This window comes from Phyllobates terribilis, unplaced genomic scaffold, assembly GCF_046119375.1.
Source record: "Phyllobates terribilis strain yellow unplaced genomic scaffold, ASM4611937v1 Scaffold_3__8_contigs__length_932513732, whole genome shotgun sequence".
Taxonomy (NCBI): domain Eukaryota; kingdom Metazoa; phylum Chordata; class Amphibia; order Anura; family Dendrobatidae; genus Phyllobates; species Phyllobates terribilis.
In genome coordinates, this window is record NW_027362763.1 from 107,807,553 (window position 1) to 107,829,555 (window position 22,003).

General features: G+C 46.0%; 1 protein-coding gene across 3 annotated transcripts in view; it reads left to right on the forward strand.

Moving 5' to 3' along the window:
• The window catches only part of ADGRF5 (adhesion G protein-coupled receptor F5), a 227,988-nt gene that overhangs the window by 118,075 nt on the left and 87,910 nt on the right, over positions 1-22,003 (forward strand). Inside the window, exon 1 of one of the 3 annotated variants that reach the window (XM_073674107.1) lies at positions 10,387-10,586. The exons of the other annotated variants lie outside the window; for them this stretch is intronic. The gene's annotated coding sequence lies outside the window, so the exon portion shown is untranslated. Of the gene's footprint in view, positions 1-10,386; positions 10,587-22,003 lie in introns of those variants that run through there. 3 annotated transcript variants of the gene reach the window in all.

Here is a 22,003-nt window from a genome sequence, read left to right on the forward strand (position 1 = left end):
AACCACAGCCATTGTATCCCGGGACCACCTGAAGAAGTGCCCCGAACAACTGAGGAACCCTGAGGAGGAACAGGAAGACCATCGACCCGTGGAAGAAAGGGAAGATATGGTTAGTACCGTGCTCGGGGACTTCCCTCGGTCTTGGACTCAAGTCAATGGTGCAGTTGTGGTACCCGTACTCACCTTCCTCCAACCATCATCCCAAGAACCTACGGAGCAACGGGTAGAGCTGGAAGAGCAGCCGGTCCAGGAGGCAGAAGACTCCACCCAAGCGGAACAGGAGAATCCACCCTCTGCTTATAGTGAGCCTGCCGTACCCCTAGTGAGACAAAGAGCCGGTAGACAGCTGCCCAGTTTACCCTTGACAGCTCCTACACCCTGTAGTTCAGGGCCAGACAGTCAGCTCCGTAGGTCCACTAGGGCCACTAGAGGCCAGTTACCCGCACGTTGGAGGATCTAAATGTTTAAGTTGTTTTACAATGTTTACCTGTTTATTGTTGCTTGTGTATAATTTTGTGTTTCTAGTTATTTTTAGGAAACCTTGGTGGATTTACCGGGAATCCTTTGTATATAGTTGGAGCGTAACCCAGGATGGACTAGAGACTGTTAAGGACTCGGGGTAGGACAGACCCCTACCTGGTTACGTCTCCCTGTGTTGGTGAAATGGACACCTTTGCTTTTCTTCAAAGACTGCACCCGGTTGCGGACATCCGTGACCATCTTATTGTGTTTCCTTATTGTATTTTATTGTTCTTTGATATACCTTGTTATATTTTTCTAAAAAGTGTTTAGTCCCGGAGTACTAAATTTCACTAGGGGGGAGTGTGACACCCCAGGGGTCTGGTTGTCACAGTGATAGAGATATTACGTCTGAGAGCAGGTGGGAGGTCCTTTGGTCAGGGATCCTGTGCATGCCACACCTCCTGCCCAGCCTTGGGAGGGGAAGAACTTCCCCTGTATAAACCCGGGGCTGAGGCAGGGTTAGTGAGTCCAGGAAGAGTAGAGACAAGAGCAGCATAGGAAGCAGCAGAGTCACAAGGAGTCAGGGGCTGGCAGCTAAAGAGCTCGCCCTGACTAAGAAGATTCTTTACCGGACCCGGAGTCCGAGGCTGTGGGGACTAACTTCTACCCAGCAGCAGAATCCGTCAGGCAGGGGATTTCAGGTCCCCTGGCCCAGAAGCCCGAAGGCCCGGTCACACGCGTGGGACCAGCACCGCCATCGTGGAGCGGAAGCCATTAGAAGGCCCCGAGTCACCGGCCATACGGGTGAGCACCACACGGTACACTCAGGGACGTGGGCTACTTACATCAGCTTCTAGCAAGGTAGCCAGAAGAGTACAGTCAGCTTGGGAGGCCTACAACTACGCCTGGCCAGGGGAGATTCCATCTGCTCAAGGACTGACCAGGCCCCGTTCGCTAGCAAGTACTCCGGGAGGGTCTATCGTTGTTACCAGTAAAGACCCTGAACGCTACCATACCGTCTCTGAGTGGTTCCTGCTACCCCCATCATCCACGTCGGCTGCCCTGAGGCCATACCCCTCCCGTTGGGGGTTATACTATCACGCTGCACCATCCTTCCACCGGCCTCAGCGGTCTGCCCTGCAGCAGCAGCCCCCTGGCTGCATTCAACGGGTGGCGTAGTCATCAACCATTTTCTACCGCTAACAGACTGCCGTCCAGTTTGACTCCCTGGGCACGGACCGGGTCACCGCCACGAGACTACAACCCTAAACAGATCCGGCTCCGGGTAAGCTCCCGCGTGCGCAACGCAGCGCGACACAGGCCCAGGGGCGCGTCATATATAACCTGTAATATTATACTTTTCAAGAAAGACATCCAGGCCCTTCTTAAATTTTAACAGTGAATCACTCATTACAACATCATGCGGCAGAGAGTTCCATAGTCTCACTGCTCTTACAGTAAAGAATCCCCGTCTGTGATTATGATTAAACCTTCTTTCCTCCAGACGTAGAAGATGCCCCCTTGTCCCCGTCTCAGGCCTCAGAGTAAAAAGATCAGTAGAAAGGTCTTTGTACTGTCCCCTCATATACTTGTACATAGTAATAAGATCACCCCTAAGCCTTCATTTTTCCACAGTAAATAACCCCAAGTGTAATAACCTGTCTTGGTATTGCAGACCCCCCAGTCCTCTAATAACCTTGGTCGCTCTTCTCTGCACCCTCTCTAGTTCAGCTATGTCTTTCTTATACACCGGAGACCAGAACTGTACACAGTATTCTAAGTGTGGTCGCACTAGTGACTTGAATAGAGGTAAAATTATGTTCTCCTCATGAGCATCTATGCCTCTTTTAATGCATCTGACGCGCCCCCTGGGCCATATTCTTTAGGGGGAATATCCGGAGCCGGATCAGATGGGAGTTGTAGTCTTCCGAGTGGCTGTGACCCGGTCCGTGCCCAGGGTGTCAAACTCAGTTGTATGTGGCAGTCCTACAGATGTTATAAGTTCTTTATTGTCGACTACGCCACCCGTTGTGTTGCGGTCACTATGGCCGCCGCTGCAGCAGGGTCCGCTGAGGCTGATGGTGTAGGTGCAGCTTGTGATGGTATAACCCCCAACGGGTGGGGTATAGCCTCAGGGGGTCAGGTGCAGAGGATGGGGGTTGTGGTGGTGCAGCATAGGTGTTAAAGGAAGACAGAGTCGGGTTGTGCAGTTTAGGGTATTTACTCACTGCTGATGTTCCGGTCACTCCAGCTTCAAGTGACCACCCGAGCCGTGCTGCGTCCACCAGGTCCTGGATCCAGCCAACCCCCAAGCGAGTCCGGAGCGTGACCTTGAGCTCTCCTTCTGTCCTTTCTCTGGCCGTCCCCACTATTGATCCACCCAGGTCCAGCTCCCTCGGGCCTTCTGTTGGGTGACCCTTGGCCTTGGGTTCCCTGACCCTCCACGTGGTATGCCTTCGTGGTGGATGTGGTGGGTGGCCGTGGCAGACGCTGCCCACGGCCTCCGGTCTCTGGCTGGGGTGTGTTTTTGCCCCCACCAGCTTGGGTTCCGGTACCCTGATGCCGACTCTTCACCCGTAGCTTGAATTTGGGGTCTTAGAGTCCTCTCTTCTGCTTCCCCCTCTGGGTCTTTCCTTCTTTCTCCTCTCTCTCTCTGGATCTGCTCTGCTCCTCTTCCTGTGACTCCTCTGCAAAGGCTGACAGACTGACTGACTGTGGCTGACTGACCCTGTTCTTTGATGGTGCCCACCTTATATACACCCTCTATGTGTGAGCTCAGGCGACCAGCACCCAATGAGCTCCTATCTTTACCCAGGCTGCTCCCCCTATCTGCCCCTACACTACTTGGGATGTTCCACCCCCCTCCCACTCCAGCCAGGAACAGACTCGGTCGTACCTGCACATTTCTAAGTGGGAGTACCGTCGGCCTGTTCCTCGGAAATGGGATGTATGTAGTGCATGCAGCCTACCGAGCTCAGATCCACACTCCATCCTTACCCGGGAGTGGAATATCACACCTCTGGATTGAGGTGCAATACCCCTGTAGCAGCCGAATCCTCAGGGTGCTACATTCCCCCCTGGTAAATCACAGCACGTCCTCGGGCTGTAAGATAAAAACAACAAAAACATACAAATTTTTGCATAAACATAAACATAATAAAACATCATATATTAGCAGCATAAAACATTCTCGTCGCCTCTGGCTCCTCCTCCGGTCACTGTGCAACTTGTGACCGGGTAAAGTGCGACAGTCTCTTAGAAAAATGGTTTTCCCTATAAAACCGGTAGGGGGCGCTTTAGGACGCGCAACTATATACAGGGGTAGTGGCCGCTCTCAGTCCTCGGCCAGGTAATGGGAATAGGGATGACCGCTCTCAGTCCTCGGTCAGTGGGATTAAGGGATTAAACGGGTAACAGTTCACACTTGCTGGTCCCAACGGGGACTATATTTAGCAACAGTAACAGTTTCAGTTTCAGTTTATGGGGCCCCGACGGGCAACTATATACAGCTCCTGCTTCGCTGTACTTAACGACGGCGTCCTCCTGCTCTTTCTTTATTGTTACCTTTGGCTCTAGTTTCAGACCCGTCCGGGTCCTCTTGTTCTTCCTCCTCACACCGCAGCTCTTCCTCCGTCAGACGATGCACATGGAGGGCGTAGGGTCCTTTGGCACACTTGTGCCGGGTGAAGGTGACCTCGTCCCCTATATAAAGGTCACGACCTCTGTGTCCCTCCGGTAGGTGGGACTCAACGTCTCTTCTGGTCACGAAGACGTCACCTGGGGTGCGGTGATCTCGGATGAAGCCCCATCCGTGCTGCATATTAAACTTGATCACAGTCCCGGTGGAAGGGGGACCATGAGCTGCACGGGGACTCCTCCTGGCCCGGCTCTTCTGCTCCGCGCTCTTTATTTGGGCTTGTTGTTCCCGGACCCGCCTCTCTCTCCGCTCCCTCTCAAAGGCCTCGAGCTGCTGGCGGCAGCACTCTGCACGCTCCGCTGCGGCTGCCCGAGTCTCCTGAGTGAACCCCATGAGATCTTCTCCGGTGGGGTCCCACTCAAACTGTGCCTCCTCTAGCGGGGGCGAGATCCTCTTTATGGGCTTTGGAGCCGGGATCAGGGGTTCGTCCAGGGGTCTCTCTCTCCGGAGTCGGGGATGGTGGAACTCCGGTGGCCATATAAATGGCTGCCCATCCGGGCACGTATGCTGGGCGTACAGGTCCTCTCCCAGATGCGGCACTTTAGGTCTTATGGGCGCGGTGGTGTTAGTGCCCGGGTTGCCCGGGCCTTGCGGCCAGGCCTGGGGTATCTGGAAGGTGAAGGGCACCGTAAGGACGGCGGCGCCCTGGGCTACTTGGCCCCGCGACCAGGCCGGTGGCTCCGCGGAGGTAGGGGGCGCTGTTGGTATTGCGGCGCCCGGGGGTACTAGGCCTTGCGACCAGGCTGGTGGTACTTCCTGCTTGGTCACGCTCGGGGTCGAGGCGTGTGACGTCACAGGGGTCGCGGCTCCCGTTTGAGGCCTAGTCTGCGGCGGTGACGTCACAGGGGTCGCGGCTCCCGTTTGAGGCCTAGTCTGCGGCGGTGACGTTGCAGCGACGGGCACGGCAGGATAGACTTCGGGCTCTGCGACGGGGAGCTGGGGCAGGTACGCGGTTTCCCGGTTTGGGGTATAGACGTCCCCTTTACCTGCCTCCACTCGTTCGGCTCCCTTCTCGGCGCCGTCTCCGGCCTTCAGTCCTCCTGCGGTCGGTCTCCTCGTCTTGGGTGGCGTGCTCCGCTGACAGGTCTCGGTCTGCTGGGCCATCTCACGGCTCCACTCCGCCAACGTCTCTCGCTGCACCCGGGCCATCCTCCTTGCGAGGCCCTCCAGAGCGGTCTGTGCACACTCCCGGTCTCGGGGGAGCTGTGCTAGGACCTCCACTAGTCCTAGTGGGGTCGTTGTTTCCAGCAGGCTCCTGACCAGCGGGTCGGTGCTGCTCTGCTCTCCTTCTGTTGTTTCCAGCAGGCTCCTGGCCAGCGGGCCGGTGCTGCTCTGCTCTCCCTCCTCTGTTTCTAGCAGGCTCCTGGCCAACGGGCCGGTGCTGCTCTGCTTTCTCGCCATCTCCGGGTAAGCTCCTCCGATCTTCTTCTCCAGGCTTCTTGCCTCCGGGTGCGCTCGCTCTAGACTGCTCCAGGCGGCACCCATCTTTGTTCTCTCCTTTCGTCTCCTCCCCCTTCGAGGGCGGTCCCGGGGCCACTTGGTGACTGTCAGCTCCAGGGGCTGTTCTTTCACGCTGACAGACACCTCCAGCATCACAGTCTCTGTTGGTGGGGGCGGTTTCCACTTTTGGCGCCATTTTCGGTCCTGGCCCACGATGGGAGGCGGCCTCTTACCACCCTCTGGCACGCCCATAATGGCGTCCGCTCTTCCAAGGCGGGAAACCTTTGGAAATGGCGGGAATCGTCTCCCAGTGGCGGGAAACTCTGCAAATGGCGGGAAAAAGCTGTTAATGGCGGACAACCGGCGGGAATCGACTGGTGATGGGGTCCGATGGCGGGGACCCTCCGGAACCGGCAGGAGACTTCTTTTTGAGGTAAACTCGTTCTTTTCTTCAGGCACGCAGTACCCGGGTGTTGCGGGCACGTAATCCTGCCGACTACGCCAAAGTTGACGCGCCCCCTGGGCCATATTCTTTAGGGGGAATATCCGGAGCCGGATCAGATGGGAGTTGTAGTCTTCCGAGTGGCTGTGACCCGGTCCGTGCCCAGGGTGTCAAACTCAGTTGTATGTGGCAGTCCTACAGATGTTATAAGTTCTTTATTGTCGACTACGCCACCCGTTGTGTTGCGGTCACTATGGCCGCCGCTGCAGCAGGGTCCGCTGAGGCTGATGGTGTAGGTGCAGCTTGTGATGGTATAACCCCCAACGGGTGGGGTATAGCCTCAGGGGGTCAGGTGCAGAGGATGGGGGTTGTGGTGGTGCAGCATAGGTGTTAAAGGAAGACAGAGTCGGGTTGTGCAGTTTAGGGTATTTACTCACTGCTGATGTTCCGGTCACTCCAGCTTCAAGTGACCACCCGAGCCGTGCTGCGTCCACCAGGTCCTGGATCCAGCCAACCCCCAAGCGAGTCCGGAGCGTGACCCTGAGCTCTCCTTCTGTCCTTTCTCTGGCCGTCCCCACTATTGATCCACCCAGGTCCAGCTCCCTCGGGCCTTCTGTTGGGTGACCCTTGGCCTTGGGTTCCCTGACCCTCCACGTGGTATGCCTTCGTGGTGGATGTGGTGGGTGGCCGTGGCAGACGCTGCCCACGGCCTCCGGTCTCTGGCTGGGGTGTGTTTTTGCCCCCACCAGCTTGGGTTCCGGTACCCTGATGCCGACTCTTCACCCGTAGCTTGAATTTGGGGTCTTAGAGTCCTCTCTTCTGCTTCCCCCTCTGGGTCTTTCCTTCTTTCTCCTCTCTCTCTCTGGATCTGCTCTGCTCCTCTTCCTGTGACTCCTCTGCAAAGGCTGACAGACTGACTGACTGTGGCTGACTGACCCTGTTCTTTGATGGTGCCCACCTTATATACACCCTCTATGTGTGAGCTCAGGCGACCAGCACCCAATGAGCTCCTATCTTTACCCAGGCTGCTCCCCCTATCTGCCCCTACACTACTTGGGATGTTCCACCCCCCTCCCACTCCAGCCAGGAACAGACTCGGTCGTACCTGCACATTTCTAAGTGGGAGTACCGTCGGCCTGTTCCTCGGAAATGGGATGTATGTAGTGCATGCAGCCTACCGAGCTCAGATCCACACTCCATCCTTACCCGGGAGTGGAATATCACACCTCTGGATTGAGGTGCAATACCCCTGTAGCAGCCGAATCCTCAGGGTGCTACACATCCCATTATTTTATTTGCCTTCTCAGCAGCTGCCTGACACTGGCCACTAAACGTGAGCTTGTCGTCCACCAATACACCCAGCTCTTTTTCAGTGAGTTTTGCCCAGTGTTTTACAATTAAGCATATAATTATACATTTTATTTCCTCTGCCCAAGTGCATTACCTTACATTTATCCCCATTAAAGCTCATTTGCCATTTATCAGTCCAAGCTTCTAGTTTACATAGATCCTCCTGTAATATAAAATTGTCCTCCTCTGTATTGATTACCCTGCAGAGTTTAGTGTCATCTGCAAATATTGAAATATTACTCTGTATGCCCCCTACAAGGTCATTAATAAATATGTTAAAAAGAAGGGGGCCCAATACTGACCCCTGTGGTACCCCACTGTTAACTGAGACCCAGTCTGAGTGTTTTCCATTAATAACCACCCTTTGTTTCCTATCACTGAGCCAATTCTTAACCCACATACATATATTTTCCCCTATCCCCATTGTTCTCATTTTATGTATCAACCTTTTGTGTGGAACCGTATCAAAAGCTTTTGAAAAGTCCATATACACAACATCCACTGCATTTCCTTGGTCCAGTCCAGAACTTGCCTCCTCATAAAAGCTGATCAGATTAGTTTGACAGGAACGGTCCCTTGTAAACCCATGTTGATATTGGGTCATGAGGTTATTCTTCTTCAGATACTCTAGTACAGCATCTCTTAGGAACCCCTCCAGGATTTTACCCACAGTAGAGGTTAAGCTTACTGGCCTATAATTTCCAAGTTCAGTTTTTGTCTCCTTTTTGAATATTGGCACCACATTTGCTATACGCCAGTCGTGTGGTACAGACTCTGTTATCATGGAATCTTTAAAGATTGAAAATAATGGTCTATCTATGACTTTACTTAATTCCTGCAGTACTCGCGGGTATATCCAATCCGGGCCGGGTGATTTGTTAACTTTAGTGATTTTTAGACGCCGCCGTACTTCCTGCTGGGTTAAGCAAGTGACATTTAATGGAGAATTTTTGTTATCACTGATCATGCTTTCTGTCATGCGATTTTCTTGTGTAAATACCTGTTGAAAAAAAATCATTTAGCATATTGGCTTTATCCTCATCCACCATTTCACCCAGACTATTTTTAAGGGGGCCAACACTATCATTTTTTAGTTTTTTACTATTTATGTAGTTAAAGAATATTTTGGGGTTATTTTTACTTTCTCTGGCAATGATTCTCTCTATCTCAATCTTTGCTGCCTTGATTTGGTTTTTACAGAATTTATTTAATTTTCTGTATTTATTTAATGCCTCATCACTACCTACTTGCTTTAGTTCTCTAAATGCTTTCTTTTTGTCACTTATTGCGCCCCTTACAGCTCTATTTAGCCATAGTGGTTTCCTCCTATTTCTACCATGTTTATTCCCATAGGGTATATATTATGCACAGGTCCTATTCAGGATGTTAATAAATATCTCCCATTTGCTTTGTGTAGCTTTATGTCTCAGGATATCGTCCCAGTTTATTGCACTAAGATCATCTCTCAACCGTTGGAAATTTGCCTTCCTGAAGTTTAGTGTCCTTGTAACCCCTCTACTACACATCTTATTCAAGGATACATGAAAACTTATTAATTTGTGATCACTATTACCCAAGTGACCCCCAACTCGTATATTTGATATGCGGTCTGGCCTATTGGTTAATATTAGGTCTAGCAGTGGCCCCCTTCTTGTTGGGTCCTGAACCAGTTGTGAAAGGTAATTGTCTCATAGTTGTCAAAAACCTATTACCTTTGCTTGAACTACAGGTTTCTGTTCCCCAATGTATTTCAGGGTAGTTGAAGTCTCCCATAATAATGACTTCTCCTTGAGTCGCTGCTTCATCTATTTGCTTTACGAGGATATTCTCCGCTGCTTCCATTATTTTTGGAGTCTTATAACAAACCCCTATCAGTAATTTATTATTTTTTCCCCCTCCCTGTATCTCCGCCCACAGGGACTCTACATTTTCATTAGATTCACATATATCCTCCCTCAAGATGGGTTTTAAGGATGATTTTACATATAAACACACACACACCCCTCTCTTGTTTGTATGGTCGCTTCTGAACAGATCTGAATAGATAGATGATAGATAGATGATAGATAGATGATAAATGATAGATATATAGATGATAGATGATAGATAGATAATAGATGATAGATAATAGTTGATAGATAATAGATAGATGATAGATAGATAATAGATAGATGATAGATAGATGATAGATAGATAATAGATTGATAATAGATAGATAGATAATAGATAGATGATAGATAGATAGATAGATAATAGATAGATATATAGATAGATGATAGATAGATGATAGATAGATAATAGATAGATAAATAGATAGATGATAGATAGATAATAGATAGATGATAGATAGATAGATGATAGATAGATAATAGATAGATAGATATATAGATAATAGATTGATAATAGATAGATAGATAGATAGATAGATAATAGATAGATGATAGATAGATAATAGATAGATAGATAGATAATAGATAGATAGATAGATAATAGATAGATGATAGATAGATAGATGATAGATAGATGATAGATAGATTGATAGATGATAGATAGATAATAGATAGATAGATAGATAATAGATAGATAATAGATAGATAATAGATAGATGATAGATAGATTGATAGATAGATAATAGATAGATAGATAAATAGATTGATAGATAGATAGAAGGATAGATAGATAATAGATTGATAGATAGATAGATAAATAGATAGATTGATAGATAGGTGATAGATAGATGATAGATAGATTGATAGATGATAGATAGATAATAGATATATAGATAGATGATAGATAGATAGATAGATGATAGATAGATGTGAAGCTGATGGTGACAGGGATGATCTGGTGGGGCGCCGCTTATCCCTCCTCCCGTCTGACCTGATTCTCCAGGTATCTATCTTGCTCCTTTATCTTTTGTGTGGGGCAAAGAATGTAAAGGCCAAGAAAACGAGTTCTTCCAGCTGTAGTGGGGCCGTGAGTGTGAATCATTCCTGGCCCAGGACGTCATCAGGAAGTCCTGTCAGTAAACTATGAAGCGAGGCTTGTAGTCCGCGCTCAGCGCTCTGCCCGACCACACGCCGCTCCGCTCCGCACACCTCCTCCAGGCGTCTTATGGAACAGTTCTAGCAAACCATGCGCCTCCTTCCGGAGCAAGGACCAGGCAAACCCATCTAACCTGATCAGAGGAGGCAGGTGAGTGCTGCGCTCGCCCCATATGCTGCTGTACAATGTCAGTGATGTAGCGGAGCTGGGTTTGTCACCATCTCCTACGTTTGTGCGTTTTTATTGAAGATCCCTAGTTAACTTTACATGGATGCAGTCCTATGTAAAATCACAGGTGTGTGATCTGTGGAGGTCTTGTGCAGATGACAAGGTCACATCTACCTTAGATGCAGCAGAGTTGGATTTGTCATTGTTATATCGTTTTCCTAACAAGTTAAAATAAGCAGACATCGATAACAAAGCGAAACCCTTGATCATTCTGATGTAGCAGAGCCGAGTTATTCATTAAGCTCTTTGGGAGATAATTTCTCTTCTCCATGGCAAACAATATACTGAGCTCCATTGCATTGGAAATATGTAGATGTAGCAGAGCTGAAATTGTTATTTTACTGATTCAGGGCTGCATACTTTGTTCATCACGACTCTGCCTTCCTGGCAGTCCTATGTAAGACGTATCATTTGCTTTTTGTTGTCCACTTTATTTGCTTAGATATGCCTGTGATAAGATGAGGATGCCAACGATCCCTCATGCGTTTTATGCCAAACGTTTACCCCTGTACCCAACCAAAACGCTTCTGAACTAAATGTAAAGGCGCACGTCTAAGAATATATATCCACCGCGCGAGCCTCTAGTCTTCATCCATGGAGTGTGAAATGTAAAAAAAATGTGAACGTTTGGCTTTATATATAATTCTATTTTTTGAGAAATTTCTACCGATTTTTCAGTGCGTTTTTGCAGACTGCTACCTAAAAACCATCAGCAAGCAGGCTGCTACCTAAAAACCATCAGCAAGCAGGCTGCTACCTAAAAACCATCAGCAAGCAGGCTGCTGCCTAAAAACCATCAGCAAGCAGGCTGCTGCCTAAAAACCATCAGCAAGCAGGCTGCTACCTAAAAACCATCAGCAAGCAGGCTGCTACCTAAAAACCATCAGCAAGCAGGCTTCTACCTAAAAACCATCAGCAAGCAGGCTGCTACCTAAAAACCATCAGCAAGCAGGCTGCTACCTAAAAACCATCAGCAAGCAGGCTGCTACCTAAAAACCATCAGCAAGCATGCTGCTACGTAAAAACCATCAGCAAGCAGGCTGCTACCTAAAAACCATCAGCAAGCAGGCTGCTACCTGAAAACCATCAGCAAGCAGGCTGCTGCCTAAAAACCATCAGCAAGCATGCTTCTACCTAAAAACCATCAGCAAGCAGGCTGCTACCTAAAAACCATCAGCAAGCAGGCTGCTACCTAAAAACCATCAGCAAGCAGGCTGCTACCTAAAAACCATCAGCAAGCAGGCTGCTACCTAAAAATCATCAGCAAGCAGGCTGCTACCTAAAAACCATCAGCAAGCAGGCTGCTACCTAAAAATCATCAGCAAGCAGGCTTCTACCTAAAAACCATCAGCAAGCATGCTGCTACCTAAAAACCATCAGCAAGCAGGCTGCTACCTAAAAACCATCAGCAAGCAGGCTGCTACCTAAAAACCATCAGCAAGCAGGCTTCTACCTAAAAACCATCAGCAAGCAGGCTGCTACCTAAAAACCATCAGCAAGCAGGCTGCTACCTAAAAACCATCAGCAAGCAGGCTGCTACCTAAAAACCATCAGCAAGCAGGCTGCTACCTAAAAACTATCAGCAAGCAGGCTGCTACCTAAAAACCATCAGCAAGTAGGCTGCTACCTAAAAACCATCAGCAAGCAGGCTGCTACCTAAAAATCATCAGCAAGCAGGCTGCTACCTAAAAACCATCAGCAAGCAGGCTTCTACCTAAAAACCATCAGCAAGCAGGCTGCTACCTAAAAACCATCAGCAAGCAGGCTGCTACCTAAAAACCATCAGCAAGCAGGCTTCTACCTAAAAACCATCAGCAAGCAGGCTGCTACCTAAAACCCATCAGCAAGCAGGCTGCTACCTAAAACCCATCAGCAAGCAGGCTGCTACCTAAAACCCATCAGCAAGCAGGCTGCTACCTAAAACCCATCAGCAAGCAGGCTGCTACCTAAAAATCATCAGCAAGCAGGCTGCTACGTAAAAACCATCAGCAAGCAGGCTGCTACCTAAAACCCATCAGCAAGCAGGCTGCTACCTAAAAACCATCAGCAAGCAGGCTGCTACCTAAAAACCATCAGCAAGCAGGCTTCTACCTAAAAACCATCAGCAAGCAGGCTGCTACCTAAAACCCATCAGCAAGCAGGCTGCTACCTAAAACCCATCAGCAAGCAGGCTGCTACCTAAAAACCATCAGCAAGCAGGTTTCTCTATATTATATAGAGACAGATGGGAAGTACTATCTGTGCCTGCAATACACTGTTTCTAAAAAAAAAGAAAGACAGAGGGACAGTACTACCAGTGCACTATTTACAAAAGGAAAAATTGTGGTTTTGTATCCCATTCCAGCTTTGTGCAGGTCTATGATCTTGTCCCTGACATCCTTAGAAAGCTCTTTGGTCTTGCCCATGTTGTAGAGGTTAGCGTCTGTGGACAGGAGTCTTTTCTACAGGTGACTATGTAAGACCGCTGTCTTTAATGCAGATAGCAAGTTGATTAGGAGTGTCTAACTGGTCTATAGGAGCCAGAACTCATAATGGTTTGTAGGGGATCAAATACTTATTTCTCACATAAAATGCAAATAAATTTATCTATTTTATACAATGTGATTTTCTTGATTTTTTGGGGGGGATATTCTATCTCTCAATGTTAAAATTAACCTACCCTTAAAATCATAGACTGTTCATGTCTTTGTCAGTGGGCAAACTTACAAAAACAGCAAGGGATCAAATACTTATTTCTCCCACTGTATAGAAACAGAGAGACACTACTATCTGTGCATACAGTGTAATGGTTATAAAAAAAAGACAGGAGGACAGTACTATCTGTGCCTACAATGCACTATTTATAAAGAAAATTAAGAGAGGCAGTACCGTCTGTGCCTACAATACACTGTTTATAGAAGTAGGCAGAGATTTAGTACTATACATCTCTTGTTTAACTGTAGTGCCCCCTTTTTGGGGTGTCTGGGTATGTAGAGGTTCAGGTTAATACTATATGGAGACAGAGAGACTGGGTTCTCTGTGCTTACATCATTTATAAAGAGATAAGGAGGCAGCACTATTTGTTCCTACATCATTTACAAAAAGAAATCTAAAACATACAAGAGAGACAAGGAGGCAGTACTCTAAAGGCTGTTATCATTTATGAAGAGAGACAGACAGGGAGTACTATCTGTGCTTACATCATTTACAAAGGGAAACTGGGAAATAGCACTATCTGTGCCTGCATTAATTACTTGGAGAGAAGCAGTACTCTCTGTGCTCACATAATTTATGAAGAGAGGCAGTAGTACCTGTGCCTACATCATTTATGCCGAGAGGAAGGAAACTACTAACTACGCCTATGTCAATTACATGGAGTGACAGGGAGCTAATATTCTGTGTGCTGAAGTGAAACAAGAATATAGTACTCTCTGTGCCTAAATCAATTGCATGGAGAGAGAAAGCACTATCTCAATTTAAAATCCCAGGGGGGAACAAGGAGGTAGAAAGGAAGAGAGCGGGAGGCAGTAATATCTACAGCTACAATATTTACATAGAGAGACTAGAAGTCAGTACTACCTGTCCCTTCATCATTTACACAGAGAGGAAAAAAAAAGGCTAGTGCCATCTTTGATCCTATCATTAACAGGAGAATCAGAGATGCAGTGCTTACATCTGAGGACAGGCAGGCAGTACTATCTGTGCCTACGTGATTTACATGGAGAGTTGGAGGGGCCATACAATCTATATATGAAGTGCTATCTGTGCTTACTTGTAGGGACAGAGAAGCCGTACTATCGGTATCGACATGGAGACAAGGAGGCAGTACTATCTGTATATAATTTACATTGGGGGACGCCAAGGCAGTATTATCTGTACCATCGCTGTTTATAGAAAGAGACCTGGAGGCAGCACTACCAAAGTATTTAACCAAGACCAATTTAAGAAGGTTTCCAGATGGAAACAAATTTTAATACAGAACAAATATGAGCTTATGTGACAGAGTGTAAAAAATCTTCAGGGTGTTTCCCCATGTAGGGCGGGGGATGCTCAACCAGGCGGTGCACACTGCACCATTCTCAGCATTACACTTCAGCCTCTTGTGTAAGTAGATCCATTAAGTAATTCCAGGTACTTCTTACCTGCACGTTATTAAGCTTATCCTCTCACATCTAATTCCACAAGTGCCCTGTGTAATCACACCCTGAGCCTCTTCATGCTGCTCCGGGCACAGGTGGTGCATGGGACTCTAACATTGGATGCCAAGGCAGGCGCTAGTCCCTGGCAGGGGAATTTAGACACGGGGTAAAGGCAGCAAATTAATCGCTACTAATGAGATCCCAAAATCTGAGATATGAAGAAACAATTTTAGTGCTGGAAGCCCCATTGATTCCTGCCGTAGCTGTGCCCATCTGTGACCTGGAGGGGGCATTGTGGTTTTGTGCGGATAGACCAGGTGTCCGCTTGACAAAGAACGCTGGTTGGCCCTGGAAGTGCATTGCTATGTGAATTTCCATGTACCTTGCGACCTCATCAGATTTTAAAATGATGTAATAAAAACTTGGAATTTTTTAATATAACTTTTTGGAGCTGGAATTTTTCACTTCTTTTTTGCAGGTGTCCTGACACACTGCTTCGCAGGTCTCAAATATTTCCCAGGATGGTATGGATTGGGCACCAAGGATTGATATGAGGGAGGGTTTTGCCCCTGTGGTACAGAAGCTTTAAGAAACGCTGCTTTGGAGGACTTGGCACAAGACCATTGGGGTCATGTAAAGGGGGATATGTCTGCAGCTCCCTGGTTATAATATCTGATGACTGAGGGTTTCTGCAACCGGAACCCTAAAATCATCACACCATCAGGAGAGCTGAAGAAAGAGAGAGAGAGAAAGGAGATCATGCTAGGTGGAGAAGTGGACGCTCATGACTCTTATTATACTGGGTAATAGGCAAAGAATACACCAGGTCAGGGGTCCTCCAGTCCATATCTATCATCTATCTATTTTCAATCTATTTATCTATCATCTAGCTATCCCATATCTATCTATTTATCATTATCGATCTATCTATGTCATATCTATCTATCGATTATCTATCTACCTATGTATCTTAAAAAATAAAAAATAACAGCCTATTAGATATACTTATTTGGTATATTTATTTATTCAGGACTTCTTACCAGATGCAATACTTCAAAGAACATATCACGATAAGTCTTACATAAAAAAAATGTAGAGGTTTATTCGATTGTCCATCAAAAAGAAGTATTGCAGCAAAACATAAAATAGTTGAAGTAGTTACAAATAAATTGTCCATTTGTCCATAATTAGAATGGTAGGTTGCATCTTTCTGTGTCGAGCACATGTGCCTGGGCCTTATTGTCAGATGCTCAGTGTGCAGACCCTCCATCTTATGTAGTGTGAAATGAAAAGGTGAGCCTCTCCCTGTGTCTCACGTGGGTTATATATGTCCCACATAGCACCTGTTTCCTATATATGGAAATAACATCTACCCTGAGCTAAATGTATAGAAATAACACATGTAATGTCAGTTAAAACCTAACAGACTGATGCAATCTATCAAGTAGAGAATTGAGAAATCATAATTAATATTTAACACAGCCACACCACACCATGAAATATTGGGGGCAAAACTCTTTCTTTCTTTCTTTCTTTCTTTCTTTCTTTCTTTCTTTCGTTCTTTCTTTCTTTCTTTCTTTCCCTGGAATATTGAAGAAAAAAGAAACAATGATTAGCTCACCCATTCATGTAGAAGATAGGATTCCTCGCACTGAAACTGGCAGTGCCACAGGAAAAGCATTCAAAAGACCAAGGATTATCCAGCGTGGAAAAAATCTCCATAAAAACAGAAAATTTATTAATGAAAAATATTAAAACCTTTTGAGACATAAGATGACATCAAATCAGTACAGAATACTTAAGCAGACTCGTTTTGGAATGAAACTTCCTTATTCATTGCATTGATAGCAAAGAATAAGGAAGTTTCATTCCGAAACGCGTCAGTATTTCGTCTGGAGTCGCGAGCACGCGATCCAGACTACTCTCTACGTAGGTATCGGTAAGCGACCAGTGAGCGTATGGCTCAACATCCTGGGTTCCACAGCCTGGAATCCGTGTTTAACGCCCTCTACGGTCACTGTCAGCTTCACGATAGCCCAATTATTAATACTCTCTGCCACCACCGGCCGAGTTTTAAATATAATACAGGCCTGGCCGGACGCCTGCGTTTTGGTAGCGTATATGGCTTCGGGGAAGGGAACGATTACAGAACAAAAGAAACAGAACTATTAAATTTTATATTTAATCCAAAAGGGAGGCAGTGTTTAGGAAAAATATATACAAGGATGTTACAAAGGGGACATTAAAATACATAGGCAGTTACATAAAATAAAACAGGATAAAAAAGTGAAACTTACACTATAAAGTTCGCTGCGACGACTCAATATAGGTGGAGGAGGGGCGCTCCAGTTGGAATATGCTGTTATTGAACAGGACCCGTTGCTTATAATTCTTATTCCCCCCTGGCAATGAGTGCTCCTGTCTTCTCCATAGATTCTTTTAAACCTAAGGGAGATCTGGCCACACGCCCCTTGTGGTGACATCATGTGGGCCGGTCTCCAGCCTGTACATTTTTATTAGAAACGCTAACTTCTGCGATAACTCATCGCTCGTTGATCACAGAAGCTTGCAGACAACGCCATTTTTTTCCTTATGATTTTATCTTTATTTTGATATCACACTTCACATAGCTGCAGTCTGCCATTCTGGTGTTTTTGCGCTGCAGCTCCCTGATTTTGGTTACAGCCCTGGAAAAGTACCTATACATTCCTGGGCTGATTTGGTCACTACTCATTTGGGTCTCGTTATTGCCAGACGTATGGAACTCATAATATCTCATAATTCATATCGGAGTCATCATGTCTGCAAATTCCCCTTTGAAGCTCGGGAAGCAGCTTCAACAGTTACCCGCAAATTAGTGCAAGCCTGCATTTTAATTACCTCCTGCGTCTTTCAGGGACAAGATGCTTACTTACTAATGAAGTTATAACACTCCTTGGCTGGTCGTATTTGCATAAACTATTTACCAGGCGTGGGTTAATTGGGGTTTTTGTGCTGAGCAGAAGGGGAATAAGGGAGGGGGGTGAACATCTATCTCAGGCAGATATGGACGAACATTTTCCTGATATTAATATGTTCCTGACATCTCCCCCTCTTTGAGGTGGCGTAAGGGGTGATTTACAGATCGCCTCTTTAGCCCACCTCCTGGCCCACCCTTCCTGCTGATCCGACAAGCCGCAGATCCACTTGCCCACCAACCTGAGGGTCCAGCTTTCCGGTCACCCTGACCGGTTTGGGATATATTTTCCCCACACCTCTGACAGGCTATGGGTACCTTCCTGCTATTCTCCTGACAGACAGGCGGACACACCTTCCTCCTACCCTGCCTGGTTATGCGGCCTACCTTTTTACCTGCCATCTCTTTTACATTGGGAGCTGTGATCTCTAGGGGGGAGCTAGGACCGGCCATGTCACAGTCCGTCGTGACACTGGTCGTCGGCACGGGACCACTTTCCCTATGATCCCCGTGTTTCTCCCCATCCTTCCACATCACCTCTGGAGCCGTGCTAGTCATGGGGCAGCTACCATTCACCATGTCACCATCTGGTGTGACACTGGTCACCTGCACGGGACGACCTGCTTCCTGGTGTCCTTGCCCCTAGCACTTATACTGACTCGCTTTAGGGGATCCTCAGCAGCATCACCCCGCGGGGTGAGGTGGCTGAGTTCCCCTTTACCCATTTGGGTCTCGTTATTGCCGGATGTATGGAACTCATAATATCTCATAATTCATATCGGAGTCATCATGTCTGCAAAGTCCCCTTTGAAGCTCGGGAAGCAGCTTCAACAGTTACCCACAAATTAGTGCAAGCCTGCATTTTAATTACCTCCTGCGTCTTTCAGGGACAAGATGCTTACTTACTAATGAAGTTATAACACTCCTTGGCTGGTCGTATTTGCATAAACTATTTACCAGGCGTGGGTTAATTGGGGCTTTTGTGCTGAACAGAAAGGGAATAAGGGAGGGGGGTGAACATCTATCTCAGGCAGATATGGATGAACATTTTCCTGATATTAATATGTTCCTGACATGTACATTCACACTGAAGGCATCAAAACTATGAATTAACACATGTGGAATTATATGCTTAACAAAAAAGTTTGAAACAACTGAAAATATGTCTTATATTCTAGGTTCTTCAAAGTAGCCACCTTTTGCTTTGATGACTGCTTTGCACACTCTTGGCATTCTCTTGATGAGCTTCAAGAGGTAGTCACCGGAAATGGTTTTCACTTCACAGGTGTGCCCTGTCAGGTTTAATAAGTGGGATTTCTTGCCTTATAAATGGGGTCGGGACCATCAGCTGTGCTGTGCGGATGTCTGGTGGATACACAGCTGATAGTCCTACTGAATAGACTGTTAGAATTTGTATTATGGCAAGAAAAAAGCAGCTAAGTAAAGAAAAACAAATGGCCATCATTACTATAAGAAATGAAGGTCAGTCAGTCCGAAAAATTGGGCAAACTTTGAAAGTGTCCCCAAGTGCAGTTGCAAAAACCATCAAGCGCTACAAAAAAACTGGCTCACATGAGGACCGCCCCAGGAAAGGAAGACCAAGAGTCACCTCTGCTTCTGAGGATAAGTTTATCCGAGTCACCAGCCTCAGAAATCGCAGGTTAACAGCAGCTCAGATTAGAGACCAGGTCAATGCCACACAGAGTTCTGGCAGCAGACACATCTCTTCAACAACTGTTAAGAGGAGACTTTGTGCAGCAGGCCTTCATGGTAAAAAACTGCTAGGAAACCACTGCTAAGGACAGGCAACAAGCAGAAGAGACTTGTTTGGGCTAAAGAACACAAGGAATGGAAATTAGACCAATGGAAATCTGTGCTTTGGTCTGATGAGTCCAAATTTGAGATCTTTGGTTCCAACCACCGTGTCTTTGTGCGACGCAGAAAAGGTGAACGGATGGACTCTACATGCCTGGTTCCCACCGTGAAGCATGGAGGAGGAGGTGTGATGGTGTGGGGGTGCTTTGCTGGTGACACTGTTGGGGATTTATTCAAACTTGAAGGCATACTGAACCAGCATGGCTACCACAGCATCTTGCAGAGGCATGCTATTCCATCCGGTTTGCGTTTAGTTGGACCACCATTTATTTTTCAACAGGACAATGACCCCAAACACACCTCCAGGCTGTGTAAGGGCTATTTGACCAAGAAGGACAGTGATGGGGTGCTAAGCCAGATGACCTGGCCTCCACAGTCACCAGACCTGAACCCAATCGAGATGGTTTGGGGTGAGCTGGACAAGGCGAAAGGGCCAACAAGTGCTAAGCATCTCTGGGAACTCCTTCAAGATTGTTGGAAGACCATTTCCGGTGACTACCTCTTGAAGCTCATCAAGAGAATGCCAAGAGTGTGCAAAGCAATCATCAAAGCAAAAGGTGGCTACTTTGAAGAACCTAGAATATAAGACATATTTTCAGTTGTTTCACACTTTTTTGTTAAGTATATAATTCCACATGTGTTAATTCATAGTTTTGATGCCTTCAGTGTGAATGTACAATTTTCAAAGTCATGAAAATACAGAAAAATCTTTAAATGAGAAGGTGTGTCCAAACTTTTGGTCTGTACTGTGTTACTTTTTTTTCTACAAGTCATAAAGTGATTGTAAATCACATTCTCCTCTGGGATTTTACAATTGTGGAAAAAATGTTTAATCATTGTATAAAAAAAGTTCAGAAAATTTGCAATATGCCTTGCTTTTCAATTTCTCTTTCAGTATCTTTGCTTACTGTTAGTGAGCAGAAACATTTGTGTTTAGATTTAAACGCTTACAATTTGTAGACCATAAAACTTCTGATAGCAAATCTCAGACAGATTTGATTGAAACCTTGCTAAACAATGCTGCCAACATAAGCCCATTCTATATTATACATACAGCCACCAGGTGCCTCACGGCCACCATGCTCACATAATAGCAACGTATATCGGCAAAGTAACTCTACAGTATTGTGCTCAAATGTTAACAATGCTCAAATTATACTAACTATAATATTCACAATTAATACCACTGTCAAGTGCTCAAATCATACCACCATTATGTGCTCAAATATTGACACCAGAATGTGCTCAAATACCCCCATACAGCGCTCAAGTAATACCACCATAAGGTGCTTAAAATAATACCACTATAATGTGTTCAAATACCCTCATACAGCACTGAAGTAATACCGCCATAAGGTGCTTAAATAATACCACCATAATGTGCTAAAAAATATAACCATACAGTGCTCAAATAATGACAAATAATAACACCATAAAGTGCTTAAATAATACCACAATACAGTGCTCAATTAATACCAATGCACAGTGTCCAAATAATTATAATATGTTCAAATAATATCATGGTACAGTGTTCAGTTCGTACCACCATTATGTGCTTAAATAATACCACCAAAATGTGCTGAAATAATACCACCATACAGTGCTCAAATAATATCACCATAATGTGCCAAAATAATGACACCATAATGTGCTCAAATAATACCACCATACAGTGCTCAAATAATACCACCATAATGTACTCTAATAATACTCCCATACAGCACTCAAATAATACTACCATAATGTGCCAAAATAACGACACCATAATGTGCTCAAATAATACCACCATGATGTGCTTAAATAATACTACAATAGAGTGCTCCATTTATACTAATGCACAGTGTCCAAATAACGCCATCATATTATGTTCAAATAATATCACCGCACAGTGTTCAGTTCCTACCACCATTATGTGCTATGATAATACAATCATAAAGTGCTCAAATAATACCATCATGATGTGCTGAAATAGTACCACCATTATGTGCTATGATAATACTGCCAGGCAGTGCTATTAACACCATATTGTGATCAAATAATATAAGCAATGTAATAAATGCTATAGGATGTCTAAACAGTGTATGCCTAATTCAGCAGGATGGCGGATGCACCCCGTGTGACCCCACGTTCTACGCCCCTACACCGCCCATGAGAAGTGATTGTCTGGATGGGACACAATAAGCTGAGAGCGGTGTTCGGTCTGTCCAGGACAATAATGATCCCATTCACTGTCAGCAAGCAGACGTATTGACAATGATGGGAGTGTGAATCCCATAGTTCGGTGCAGGACTTTTTATTGTGTGTTTGGGTGGATCCTTCTAATGTTATTATAGCTTTTTATTGTGTATTGAGACGTGATTGTTGAAGGAGGAATCAAGAGTATTTAATGT